The 14,345-nt window shown below is 39.9% G+C and overlaps 1 protein-coding gene across 1 annotated transcript in view; it reads left to right on the forward strand.

Moving 5' to 3' along the window:
- The first annotated feature begins 816 nt into the window (after positions 1-816).
- The window catches only part of ctbp2a (C-terminal binding protein 2a), a 112,818-nt gene continuing 99,289 nt past the window's right edge, over positions 817-14,345 (forward strand). Inside the window, exon 1 of the mRNA XM_088917527.1 lies at positions 817-1,210. The gene's annotated coding sequence lies outside the window, so the exon portion shown is untranslated. The remainder of the gene's footprint in view (positions 1,211-14,345) is intronic.

Consider the following 14,345-nt stretch of genomic DNA (forward strand, 5'->3'; position numbering starts at 1 on the left):
CACATTGTACTATGCTACATTAGGGTATACGTGCTCTAATACAAGCATCCCATCACTGTAACATCTAATATTACACGTGAAACTTCTTATTTTCACATAGAGATCCCAACAAATCAATGCAAATTTGTCATTCCGAGTAGATGGCTTCATAACATAAAACAGATCAGTTTGTGTACACCTCCCTTCACTGTGCAGATGTAGATTGATGGTAGGTGACAAGGATAAACTTCGCACTTCGCTCTAGATGTTACCAATTCAAGAATGTTATTTGGAACACTTAAAAGTATTCGAACAAAATGGGATAGGCGCACAAACCAGAAAACAGCACTTTGATAAGAACGTAATTTCGGATTAATTACTGCCACTCGAAATTGACTAAAACAATTAGAAAAACACAAAACGCCACATTCTTTATTAAGATACATTCTACAGGTAACTAAATGTAAAGACACAAAGCACATATTAACACTTAAGGGTTACTAGTAGCTCAGGTGATAGATGACAGACGCATTAACATGGTCAGCAACATTGCTAATCCTAATTTAAAAGTTACTTCTAAAATTGCAAGCATTTACATAAGTATGCATTATAAAGTAGTGTGACCTCCCGTTTTCTTTTCTACGAAGGAAGTATTACTCGCAGAGCTGCTTTCTGAGTTCTCGCCCTTCGTCCGCTATTGTGCGGCGATTTGAGCTCTTCCGAACAATAATCCCGAGAGAGTGGCTACGTCTGTACAAAAAGAGAGTATCTGTAGGGGGCGAGGCTGGCTCATGTGGGTTTGTGTCATTGGTTTGTAAGAAGAGACCCCGCCTTGTTAGAAAAAAGGGGAAAAAAAACAGAAATACACACACGCAGACCCTACCTCTCAGCCCTCGCTATAGGCAAAGAAAAGAAGAGCAATTCTTAAACCAAATACTGTACCACACTGTAGCCATCGGGGACATATATCACTCAGAAATACAGATCATCATTTTTTCCCCTCTACATATTCTTAAAGAGTCGGACGAGGTCGATTCATTTGTTTCTGCATCGGAAATTGCTCTCTAGCCTACAGTTAGAGCTTGGAGGATTAAGTTTTTTTTGTCATTTTTAAGGTGGATCAGTTATTCTGAAAACAAGATCGATAGGAAACGATCTTAAAAAGCGGATGATGGTATTCTTATGTGCTTAAAGTCGTTGCTTGTGCTTCAGATAAACGTCACATATTGAGGTAAGATTGAAATTTTGCAGATTTATTAAACAACTACGTTGTACACCTAAATGCTGTAGTGTGTAGTTGCAGTGTCGTGTCCACGATGTCCATGTGTTTTCGCTTCACTGCGCCGCAGAAGAAAATGAAGGGACGGTGAGGGAATTGTATTCCGAGGACATCTTTGGTCACATAAACGTCTTAGTTCACTATCAAAAGAAATAAGCTTTTTCGTGCGCCTAGTCGTTTTTCCCCCCTCTACCAGAATCAACTATACTTGGTGATTAAAAACTGAAAAGTGTTTTATCATTCTACAAAATTAATGGAAAGAAAAATGTTTTTTTTTTAATAAATGCAATCGAATGAATACTAGGATCACTGTAGGCACGTTAAACCGTGCCCTCTGCCTCTTGGGCTTTCTTTACAAAATATCGTCATCTAATTATTTCCTATCGTCAGTGTGAAATTGCATTAAGGAGTTGTTTTAGGTACTCAACAACGCGGATTGGTACTTCACCATAATGGGGGGGGCTAATATTCTAGTGCATGTGTTTCTGCATTATTGTTATGAAATTGCAATGTCAGTACGCATTTTTGAAGGGGGGTTTACCGTTAAATCATTGAAGTGTAACGGGCTGGTTCCTTTTTTTACTTTAGTTAAGACTGAACAGAAAGAGAGGGAAATGGGGCGACAGAAGGAGGAGTTGAGATCTTTTGTTTTACTGGGTCCCGCATTGTTTACTTTAGTGCTGTGATGGACAACATCTGCTCGCAGATTAGCGACGTTACCCGCCGTTTAGAGACCTTCCAAAAAGTTTGTGTGTTTATGAGTTTTTTTTCCCCTTTTCAAGTTCTGCTGCTGCACATCCAGCAGGTCCTTTCTCGGAATACAGCAAAGCGAAAATGTTTTTGGTGCTCTGCATCAGTCCCCTTTTCCATTTGACGGGACGTATATGAGTTCAATTACACTTATTGACGGTTAACTATTGCTAGAGCTGTTTGACCCGCCATTGATGTGAACGGTATTAGTAGTCTTGCAAAATATTTTTCTTCCATTTTTCGTAATATAGGTGCATGCATATGTGAATACCGTTGTAAAGTGCTAAAGAGCAGATTATTTTTCATCACTCAGCAAGAGAAAGCATTTGTTTTGTTTCCGATTACTTGTTCGCGTTGCGATAAAGTAGGTTTGGACCGGAACAAAATTGTGCGTCTTTTCCCACTTCTGGTTTCGGGATTTGGCGGCATGCTGTTCTCAACTGATGCTTTATAAATGGAGTTCATCAAACTAAACACACATACGCGTGTGAAAGAGCGATTCTTTCGTATTCTTTTCAGATGAGAGAGCGAACTATGTAAATGTATTTACAAATTAACCCTCATGAAAGAGCAGCAGCGCACTTTTTATCAAAGCGTTTGATTTTTTAATGATCACAGAAAGGGGATGTTAAATTCTTAATACTGTACAGTCAGGCATTTAGTCTCAAATTAGTCTCTGGAGATCATTCTGCTTTTATTTAGGTTTAATTGCTCAGAAATAACCGTATTGATATATAGTATTATAAAAGGTGGTTGGTTTATAATTTTATTATTTTTAAAAAAAGATTTAAAGTTTCATTTGGCAGTTAGTATCTAGCAGTGGAACAGGAGGTCTGCAGTGGGAGACCACAACTTTGTAGTTTTAAGTTTTATGTCAAGTTACAGTACACGACATAACCTCTGGCCTTGATTGTTTTTGTTTTTTCCTACTTTACTGACTTAAAAAAAAAAACTGAAGCCCTGTTGGCACATTACTCTGACCTAAATGAGAAAACACTGAATTTTGTGCAACCTTATTTTCATTCAATGTGATGAAATAGGACAGCCCGGTCATCTTTTGAGTTTTGATTGATTGATGTTTGAAAGCTGAATAGCGAGCGTCCTTGGAACGGGCCCTTTGTATGGCAGTAGAAAATGGGCGGGTGTGATAGCCTGAAGGAATCGTGGCTCTACAGATGTGGTCTGCCTGGACATCTGCTGTTTCTTTGGGCATTGTCAAGTAAATTTTTAAGATGGTTGGCAGTATTATACAACAAAGCCTCCTGTCAGAAAACTCCATTAGGCTCTTTTCAGTCTGAAGTGGACCACATTTGCTATATTCTAAGCCAGAATTTCCCTCAAATGTTTGTTTTCTGCAACGAGCACTTCTACACAACCCTCTGCTGATAAAGACTATGAGGCATTCCTGACCTATTCATTTTGAAGTTCTCACAGGGTTTTTTAATTGATGTCTTTATGGAAATAAGGTCAAGTAAACCCCAGTTGTCCAATCAAAATGAACTAGCAAATAACCTTTGGAGACTACTGTAATGTTAAATTACATTCAGGCTTACATGCATCTTATAAAAAATCAACAGCTATTGTCATTGTTGTTCTACAGAAATGTCATACAGTTAAGGTGTGGTTGCTTTTTTTTCCACTGAATGCTTTGGCATTTAATATTCAAAGCCTGATTGATCCAAAAAAGAAGGAGCTCACACTTCCTTAACAGCAAATTGCCTTGTAGACCTCAATTTGTACCTTGAAGTGCCCATTCTCCCATCTTCTGCTTGTGTTCTGTAGTAGCAACCTATCAATCAAAGCAATTGGACATTTCAGAAGGGACCTCTGTTAGCCTCAGCAGTACTTATTACAATCCGTCATTCAGAGATTCATGCTTTATCGCTTTATCGTTGAATATATATTATAGCCCAGAGTCTGTCTCTGTTTAAAAAGCTTTTTCAGTGATAATCATTAGAAAGAATTTATCGCTGGCTTTTGTTGGTTTCAGAAAGACACTTACTCTGCCTCTTTGATAGCTTGCAAACCTCTCTGCTGTTTGATTAAAGTGAGATATAAATCCTGGTTGTGACGTTGCGAAGGTAGGGCCTCATCACTTCTCCCCTCAGTGCTTATACTCTTACATTTCCCTTCAGGAGCTGCAAGTGTATATGAAAGAAGTATTTTTCCCCTGAAGGCAAATGCATCACGTTCTGAATCAGGCTGTAGGCCTACATGGCAGTTCATATTAGGAGTTTTGATTTGTCACAGACGTAAAATAAATTTAAACCAACAGTTTAATATTTATGATACTTTTCAACTCCAGGTGCGTTTACTGGTAAAGATGGGAAATCCTGTCTGATGGGAACCTCGTGTTATATCCCTGACCTAATGTTGCTCATAAAAGGTGCATGTGCTTCTCTCAAACTCCAGCTGGGCAGCCTGTTTCATGTGTCATGTATGTTGTCAAAAAGGGAAAAGCTGACAGCACCCCAGTGAAGAAGGTGGCCCCTGAACTGCTTCGTAAACTTTTCAGATTTTATTGCAGAGGGGCATTTTGAATACAGGCTTCTAATTGGTCTCTGTAGACTGAATGTTACTGTTTTGTGTTCTTCACAAGTGGCTATTTACCAAAGCACTGTGGTTTTCGGCTGAGGTGCAGTTGAGCTCACTTGCGGTTGATGTTGATGATCATTACAGAATTACAAAGGAACATGCCTGCTTGTTTCCCTCCTAAAGCCAGGTGTCTTTGCTTAGCTGGAAGGCATTTACAAAATCTTCAAATGAAAGTGTCAGACTAACTAGTGTGCAGAGCCTCTTTGCCTCTCTCTCAGACTGCAAAATAATATAGTAAAGCTTCTCAACAGACCTTAAATGTTATACAATACCACACATTCAGTATATTACCCAATAAGCAAAAGTAAATGTTAGCATGGAGTACATTAACAACTCATTTAGGTGGAAAGTCTGGCAGAATATCCATTCTTCTGTGTGGTACAGTAGTTTTGCATCAGTCTGATTCAGCCCTGGTTCTTTTCCTTCAAAGAACACAGTTCTCCTACCCTCTCAAGCAAACATAAAGTGTTGCACAGGGATCTGAAAAAGGAGGCTTTGAATTTTAACAAGTGTTAAGTGCCCACAGAACAGCCTTTTCTTACATTTCAGCCTTTGAACTTGACAACAGAAAGGTCTTTCTGATTAAAATAAAAATGAAACAAGATGTGTATACTGTTTCTAGTTTTGGTTTTTTTTTCACTATTTTGATGAAAGGTGTGCCGATCAAGCTGCTTGTTTCTGTAAGACTGCAGTAAGATTTTTCTGTGCGGTGGGGGGAAAAAAACTCTTTTTAAAACTCTGAGCAGCGTACTGCTTTATGCAATCTACCTATAGTTATATTTCCTCTTCTGAAAAGCCAGAGTGCTGCTTTAATTAGCATTGAGTAGGCAGTTTGAAGGTGTGTTAAATTTAAACAGGCATTACTGCCCCCACTCCCTGTGTATCCTGATCTTTTTCTTGTGTGTATGTATGTATGGGGGGGTGGGGGTCTTTTTTCTTATAATGATAGCTATACACAGTGTTTTCACAGTCGCAGGGATTTTGTTCAGTCCAATCTGAAGCGATAGGAAGACATAATTGCAGTTCTGGATGTCTTTTTCAAGAAACTAAGCACAGAGCATGTAATCAGGTGGAAGAAAGGAAGCCTAATCCCTCCATGTGATCCATACAAAGGGACAATGCAGCCTCTTGTAAGGGTGAGAGAGCAGCTAACACACAATTAAGGTGTTTGAACAGTGGGATGATTCGCTGCTTTTTCAAAAAAAAATGGGGACAGAGTGGAAGATCAGTGAAAGAAGTATTTTCTGTACCTTAAGCCACTAACAATGTTTGTGCACTTCTGTGCATAAGCTTAATTTTTTTCCATGCGTTGACAATCGACAGTATTGTGTTGGGGTGATTGTCATGCAGCAGTAGTGGTGCTGGGGCTGGAGCTCTTATGTGCATCCGATGAGAGAATATGCTGAAGTGGCCTTGGGCTCGTATTAAGGACAGTGATTAGGGAATGATCCAGGATCTTTCATTTCCAAGTTGCACACTTAGCATTTGTGTGTGTGAAGCCAGAAGCATCAAAGCCAATGAAGCACTTTACAGGTTAGGAGGATAGCGTGCTACCAGACAGGTGTGAACCATGATACTTGATCGAAAGTACTTGGTTAGAGCCCATACTGTATGTTAGCTTTCCAATAATGACTTAACAAGATCCAAGTCTGGGCTGTATATAGTGAGAACATCTCACAGTAAGCTTTGTCTGCTGTCAAAGCACGTTGCGTCTTTTGAGCAGTAGTAAAAGTTTAAATCTGCGAATTAAAATTTTAATGAAGTTTTGATAGCTACAACACTAATTTTAAGTAATCAGATAGTACAAACATTATGTTAACCATTATGTTTGTGAGAAGCATTTTAACTAGTTTATTGAAGCTCATTTAATCCATTAGCTATAGGTTCAGCATTCAATGATCAGAGGTTAGTGCTGAGCATACTGTGAAATGATAAGAAATCTAATTCCACAGCAGTTACAACTATCAGTTATTTAAGTCTTAATGCAGTGTGTATTGGTATCCTTCACAAACAAATGGACAACTCATAATTTTAGAATGCTTATGGTAAAGGCTTTCTCAGAGTCTTTTGAGATTGTAAGGCTGTGGAGATTGTGGAGTTGTGTAAAGCTGTGCTTTAGCTTAAGCGTTTTCTTTATTTTTATTGACATTGACAATGCAGAAAATGCCTTTTGGGAAAAAAAATAACATTGTGCTATTGACTATTATCCACTTTAGCATATTTCTGCAAGAATAAGTGAAGCAGAATCTTCTCACTCCGGTTTTTGTAAATGGAATGCCAAAGAGCCCTACAACATCACGTGTCATTTCTCCCTCTTCTGAAAAGATGAATTTGACAAAACATTCGGCCAGTTTGCTTGAATAACAAGCAAAGCCTGGTTGGTTTATATAAGTATCATAGTATATTGTTAATCTTAAATCCCATTGCCCTTGGTTACAGAAGTATTGAGATTTATGCTAATGCAGTAAGGAATAGACCACCTGGTTGCAGTGAGTCATGGAGTCTTTATTACCATTGCCTCCTACCCCACACAGCAGGTGTCTTTGGTATGTCACTACAGAGTTTTGGCAAACCTTTTTATAATTGCAGTGTGTGTATATATATAGCAGATTCCATATTGTCTGTGTAAAACTATGCATTTCTTGCATGATTTTACAATTAAGTGTCTCTTAATAGAGCTGTTACATTCTTTTAGGATTTACCTTTGCAAGGAATATTAAAGGGATTACTTAAATGTAGTTTACAGCTTCTATCAAATATTTATGCAGGTGGTTGCTTAGGTGGGGAAGGGAGGTGGGGGATTATAATATAATGTAGAGACAACGGGACAAGAATGTTTATGGAGATTGGAGAAGTCTTGCGTGTGAGCTGGCGGGAAGAGCAAGCAGAACACAGGAATCTTTGGTAATCTGTTAGTGAAGACATCCAAGGTCCCCTGGACACTCTCATAACTTAGATCATTCCTTGCGTAATGTATATATCAGTTCATAGTCAGCATTTAAAGCGAGACTGCTGTCTCAATTTCTCAGACTGGTTATTAAAATAAATGAATGGAAGGTATTGCTAAAATTTTACAAATTAAGAATTAAGCACAAAGTAATGAACAAAATTTGTGAAAGTAGTTAGTGGTCGCCATATGGTCGCAAACCCCTGCTATCACCACGGGTGAGAGCAAGAGTTTGCGTAAAGTGTACCATGAAGCCGCCCTTCCTGCTCACTAGTCACTGTTAACGAATAAATACCGGTTGTGCAACAGATATTTCACCGCAAAAATGTTCCAATGTCACGTGCATGCAGAATTAACAAGTACGTTGTATTTGTCGGCAAAACTGTCTCAAAGTTGAGAGTGACATTCCTATTGGATTTAAAGAGGTGTATTGATAAGCCTGCTTGTTTCCAATGTCATAGGGACATCACTTCACTTCACCGGGTGTTTGGTTGCCTCGTTCTAAATCACAAAATATGGTGCTGCACATACCTGGAAGTTTGGTCTATTTTGTGATGTAAATTGGGGGTTTCACACGTAACTTTATACATTTTTACTTTCAGTTTGAAATGCACTCATCAATGCCGATTCTTTTTATCCCCAAAATATAAGAAATAGTGTTGCGGTTCCCCTGTAAAACATGACGGTCTTTTTGCCCCTTGTAGCTGGAATGATGAATGTACAGGAGCTTTCTTAATATGTTTAAGCACTGTATTTCTTAGTAATTCAGAATTACCACCCGCTCTTCATACACAAACCCAACCAGACCTGTCATTCGTGTTTTCACGTCTCGGCGGTGACCAGTGTACCCACACAGGGAGAATGAGGACGTGCAGACAGGCTCTCCCCACCTCACCCCCCCCCCCCAGTCCAGCCAGTATTGTTTTCACATGCGACCAGCTCTGCAGCAGCTGAGCTGACGGGTATTTCCTCGCCTGTTGAAGGAGAGAGGCGCGGCCCTCCCTGACATCACCATGAGACTGCAGGAGCTCGGGAAGTCGCCGTTTCTCCAGGAGCCGGCGAACTCTGGCAGACTAACCCCAACTTTACCTCTTGCAGGGCTGACCGAGTTGTGCTACTAGTTCCTTTCATATCATGTTATTTTGTCTGGAGTGCCTAAATACTGGGGAAGTTGAATGCTTTTCATTCATTCCCTTTTTCGCATTCATATCAAATGTTTCATTAAATAATTTTATGTATAAATATTTTATATACACTTTAGCATGTATTATTCATAAGATGTTCTCGAACCGAAGCCTGAAATAATAACCCAGTGTACCTGCCTGTATTTTTCCATAGTCAATTCTCAATACCACTTCAGTTCTAAAATCACAGTGGCGGGGCAGCAGAGTTTAATTGCGATGCTGCTAAACTGCAGACTCGACCGACCTCCTCTGTCATCTTGGTTTTTCAGCTGATCCCCAGCTGGTCTCCAGATCTCTTCCTTTGCAGCTTGTTTTGAAGACAGCTCAGCTTGTATTTCTGAGCTCAGCGCAATCTCAGGAAAACAAATGGACAGGTTTGGAAAAAAGAAAGATTGAACTTCATTTGCGGAAAAAGCGGGAACAATTGTCTTACAGCTTCTTGTACTGAATCAAATGACCACCAATACTGCCAGCAAAGAAAGGCAGTGCTTTCAAACTCAAGAGTGTGAAGAGGAGAATTCCATATGCTGTGAGCTAGTGGGTACAAAGGGGTGAGGGACTGATAACAAGAAGAAGCTGTAACACTATTTCACATTTAACAAAGAAATCTTCAGCATGCTCTCTTGTTGGTCCCATTCCTTATGTAACATCTTAAAACATTTGTGCCGGATTGTGTGAAGTCAGGCGTGCGAAAATCAAGCAAAACCTCCCCTTGTGCTTCCCATGGAGCTGGGACAGATGGCCTCCTTCATTTCAGTGCTTGTAAACGTTCGGAAAAATATCATTGTAATAGCTGAGCCATGTTAAGTCAAGAGCTAGATTCTGTGTGTACAGCAGGGTTGTACGCATGATGGTGTTTTGCATCTCAGAATTTCGTTGAATGCATTGAACTTCTACCATCAGAAAAAGAAAATGTAAAAAATAACTGAGCTTTCTTCGCACGAGGACGAGAGATTGATTACATACAGTTTGCTTTAAAATCTTCAATACATACTGTTATTTAAAATTAAAAAATTAAAGAGAAAAACAATCCCTTAAAAAAACCTTCATATATTGTAACAACAGTTACATCATTATATATTTAATAGTGGATTGGAACTGTACTGAGCAGTATCAGATTTTCCCATTATTTGCTTGTATCTGTCATGGATGTCATGGATACTGGTAACTTACTGTACAAGCAAACTTCATGTTACAAAGGAAATGAGAAAAGTCCTGTATGGCTGATTTAAGGGACTTAAATCTCAAATTAAAGCACACTCGGACAGTGAGATAGAGTGTTCAGTCAGGGACAGTTGTTCCAGTTTCCAGTTTGTTCTTCAGTACAAGTCAGAGTAAAGGTGACTGAGCAGTTTTTCCACAGAGTTTCCCTTACAGAGAGCAGTTGCTCATGTTCCACATCAGCAGAGTCAGTGAGAAACCTTTCTCCTTTCAGATCAACAGAAACTAGTACAGGATTGCTGGACTCCTGTGGCCAAACTCATGCGATTTCTTTTCTGGAATTTGGTTTTTCTAACAGAGACTCCTGTTCTTGACTCAGTAGGGGTGTGGAAATCTTCTGTATGTAATGCTTCATGAGAAGGAATGCCTGCTGTCCTCCTTCTATACTGAAATGTTTGGATGTTTTGGCTTGGCGGAACGTCTTGGGTGTGTTACACTGCCTAGGTGATACACTTAATTTACTGTGTTTATGCTGTGGTAGTATAGTCTCACAGTGTTGTTCATTGCTTAAGCTGGGCTGCACAGTAAGGAATTAAACATTGATTTCTCTCTTATCTCCCAAGTCACACCACCCCTGAACTGCCTAAAAGAGGTTGCAAAATTGGTGCCACCCCCTTCTATTTGAAATCTGTTTGCTTGTGCGGTTCCACCTTAAGGCCTTGTACCCATGGCAGCTCTGACACACAGGGCAGCTACAGCCTCACCATTGAGTAAACATTAAGCAGGACATGAAGAAAATAAATGAAGATAACAGTAAAAACCCCAGAGGTGAGATCAAATAGCAGAAGAGTAATTATGAGGGATGTTTATGGCTTACACTCTATTAAAAGGAGGCTCTCCCTGCTGCTGTTAATGAACACCCACCTGGTGAAATTGATGTTCTGTAGATTTCCCTTTGACTAAATTACAGGTCATTTTCATAAAAATGAGCCCTAATTGTTCTCAGGGGCAAGGGGGAAGGATGTGAATTAGGGAAGTTTGGTTCAGTATAACTTGGCAAGGTGACTGATTACGTTAACATGTTTGTTTGAATTTGTGTCAGACCTGTATTCATAATCATTTGTTTGTTTAATGAAGGCTTTTCCTTGGTACTGCTGAAGTTTTAAACAGATGCGTGCTAGTGGTGGATTAGATTTCTTTATTAGTGAAAGAGTGGGGTGGAGGGGAGCTGTGTTGTGTTTTTTTAAGAACCGTGTGTGTGTGAGGAGTTGAGGTGGTGTCTCTTGGTTGGAAGTGGACACTTGTTCAGTAAATTTTGCTACTGTTCCCCCTCGCTGCCACCACCCCCTCTCTGGCACCGCGGAGAATAAGAGCATTAGTGAAGAGAAATGAGAGTATCTTGCTCTGTTGTTGCTTGGCAATATGTATTTCGAAAGGGGGCTTTTATTTTTTCCAACTGTTTCAGCTGTGGACCTTTTGTGAGGGCTGGATTAATCTAGAGAGGTAAAAGCTACCTAAAAATAAAATGTTTAGATGATAATGTTTTAGGAAACCACAGACAGTGTGCCATCTGCAAACTGCAGGGTGTGTGAGTGACACCCGGCCACTGCTGGGATAAACTATTAGCATTGTTATTAAATAGCTGCTGCCACTCTGGTGATCATATTAAATCTGAAACGCTCACTGGATTCAAGGAAAACAAGTGCGGCCTTCTTGTTTTGCTGACGTAGTGGGCAGCTGTGATGGGGAAGATTATTAGGTGATATACAATGTTCCTCAAAACGAAAAGGGTTTCGTTTCCCTCTCAGGGCCATACACACACTGTCTCGGCAACGCAGCAGAAAGCAAAGCTTGGAAGGCGGCCTTTTGGTGCACATGTTGTCTTCTTTAGAAAACAGATTTCACAGCAATTGGTGGAAAGCCAGTGGGATCAATTTTTTTCAGGAGAGGCAAGCTGCTGACGTTATGAATAAATTACCTGTTGGAAGAAAACATCGGCACCTATTTTAAGGTAACCTGCCTCTTCCACCGAGTTTGATTCCAAACCATTTCCTTATGATTGCTAATCAAGAAACCCTACAAAAGCTTTAGACAGTGCTTGTTTGGCAACTGCCTAGTAGAATAAGGCTTTAACTGTCTGTTTCTTTGGACAACTGGCAGCTGTTCAGAGACCGCAATAAAATGTTTAAATGAGTTCATTACTGTTTGTGGAAAACTTCCCACAGGTGAGCTGAGGATGATCTCATTTTCATATGAAATTGATTCTTGGGAAATATATAGACATCATATAACCAGGGCCCTATTGCTCAAATTGCATTTAATATGCCCAAACACCCACTCTTACAACACTCTAAACTAGGGGATGAACAGCTTTATTTTGGAGGATTTTCAGAGACAGATTTTGCTGTGTAATAACTGTTGACTTAATTATAGAGTGGAGTGGTAACTCATATTATTTGGTTACAGTGTTAATGTTTGAATTGTTGTCTGATAAAACCCACAGTGAAAGTTAAAGGTAGGCCTGTTTTTTTTAGATTGGAAAACCACAGGTGACTCTGTGCTCATTCTGCAGATGCTTTTCTTAGCGATGGGTTTGAGAATGTTTGAATTGTTCAGCTGAGAAACGCTAGACTGTTTCATTAAGCATGCTAATAAGTATTCACCGGTTTGATGATCTAAAAACACATTTACTGCTTATCTTAAATAATATCCAATTTGTGTGTCGAGATCATTCATTTGAGCTGTAACAGTGGAGCACAAGCATTAGACATATTCACAATGACCTTGAACACCCACATCTAATCAGTTTACCAACCAAGGTGCAGTCATTGTTCTTTATTTGACTTAGACTTTTCTCTTCTAGCTTCTTCCGCCTCTAAAATATGCTCTTAGATTAGTGTTGCATGGGTAGCTCCCGTAAATAGAATTGCTTGACTCAAATATTTTTTGAAGAAAAATGTAAGCTTTTTAATTTCACACTGCTCATTTCTCTTGTTCCAATGGTAACAGTATTGGTGGGCAGTCGTTCTTCTGAGAATTCAAGAACTAATTTTTATCTCTTTTGTGAGCTGTTAACAAGTGTGTTTAGAAAGCTCTTTGAGTGCTGTGTACAGAACATGTCTTTCGGTCATCATCCCACTGTGTTCAGTAGGAGAGTCCTTACTGGAAACCCTTTCCTCTGGTGCTCTACATCTGGATCTCCTGCCTGACTTAGGGAACAGATGTTTTTTATTGTAGTTGGCTGGAGTTTTGCACGTCTTTTAGTGTCTTATCCTCTATGCATGTTGCACTGTCTCGAGGTGGTAGTAAATGACGGTCAACCTGGCTGTGCTTGTGGATCCTGGTCTTGGGGAGCAGACATCACAGTGCTGATTTGTGTGGGCACTGAGGGGTGAAGAGAGGGCTTACAAGTTGTGTAGCAAGCATCTGGATGGTTATTTCTTATGTACAGTTTCTAGAGTGAGCATGAAAAGAGAATTTCATGTACCTATAATAATACTGTAGATAGTAGATAGTATTTCTGTGCTTTTGGCTTCTTTCTGTGGCACCTGAGTTGTAATGTAGTGAACAGGTACTGTACAGTAAATATCACCTCTTTGTTCCTGCAGCCCTGCATGTGGGCATAGGACAGCGATGAGCCCGCTGGCTGTCCAGTTCCTCTTCCTACGCAGCACAACTGGGAGGTCTATGCTGAGGTCAGATAATTGCAGTTAAAACAGAGACTAAGAAATATTGTCGTGCCAGAATCTGAGCTAATCGTTTTTTTTCTTGTTTGGAGAAGAGCTGCTTTCTTCACCTCCTTTCGTCGTGCGCTGCAGTCTGATTTGAAGTTTTTTGCTGATTTGCGTTTTTCGACAATCTTTCCCCTTTGTGCTGGCACCGTTATTGGAGAACAAACGAACCGTTGAGCAGAACGGGCACCGAGTATGACTGAGCAGCGGGTTAATGTACTCGCCTGGCATCCAACACACAGCCCGTACATCTTGTCATCTGCCTTTCGTGCTGGTGGCTGTAGAGAGTGCTGTACTTCACAGAAGAAAACCTCAGGCCAGTCTGACAGTGCTGCTGCGGTAGCAACTTATGACACCTCATGCTGGCCATTTTCAGTCAAGTGGTTTACAATTCCTGATACTCTAGATGTTGAGAATTAGCTATTTGCTCAGTCTAACATTTTTACTATACTATTTGTTTAGGAAGCAAAGCCTCTGTTAACATCTTTAAATTATGACAGTCAATTAAATTCTTAGATAGTGCTGTGTTAATGGTTTTATACTGTATATGCTGTACGTGTGCAGATATCTGGTTGTCTGGTTGTTTAATGTTAAAGAGTACACTTTCAGCAGTTAGAAGTTTACTTGTAACCCCCTCTATCTTCAGACACACACAGGAACAAGGCATCGGGTTGACTTAAAGTTACGCTGGTTCAGACGAGTTTTCTTCATGGGGTTTT

Source organism: Atractosteus spatula, chromosome 5 (genome assembly GCF_055471065.1).
Source record: "Atractosteus spatula isolate fAtrSpa1 chromosome 5, fAtrSpa1.hap1, whole genome shotgun sequence".
NCBI lineage: Eukaryota > Metazoa > Chordata > Actinopteri > Semionotiformes > Lepisosteidae > Atractosteus > Atractosteus spatula.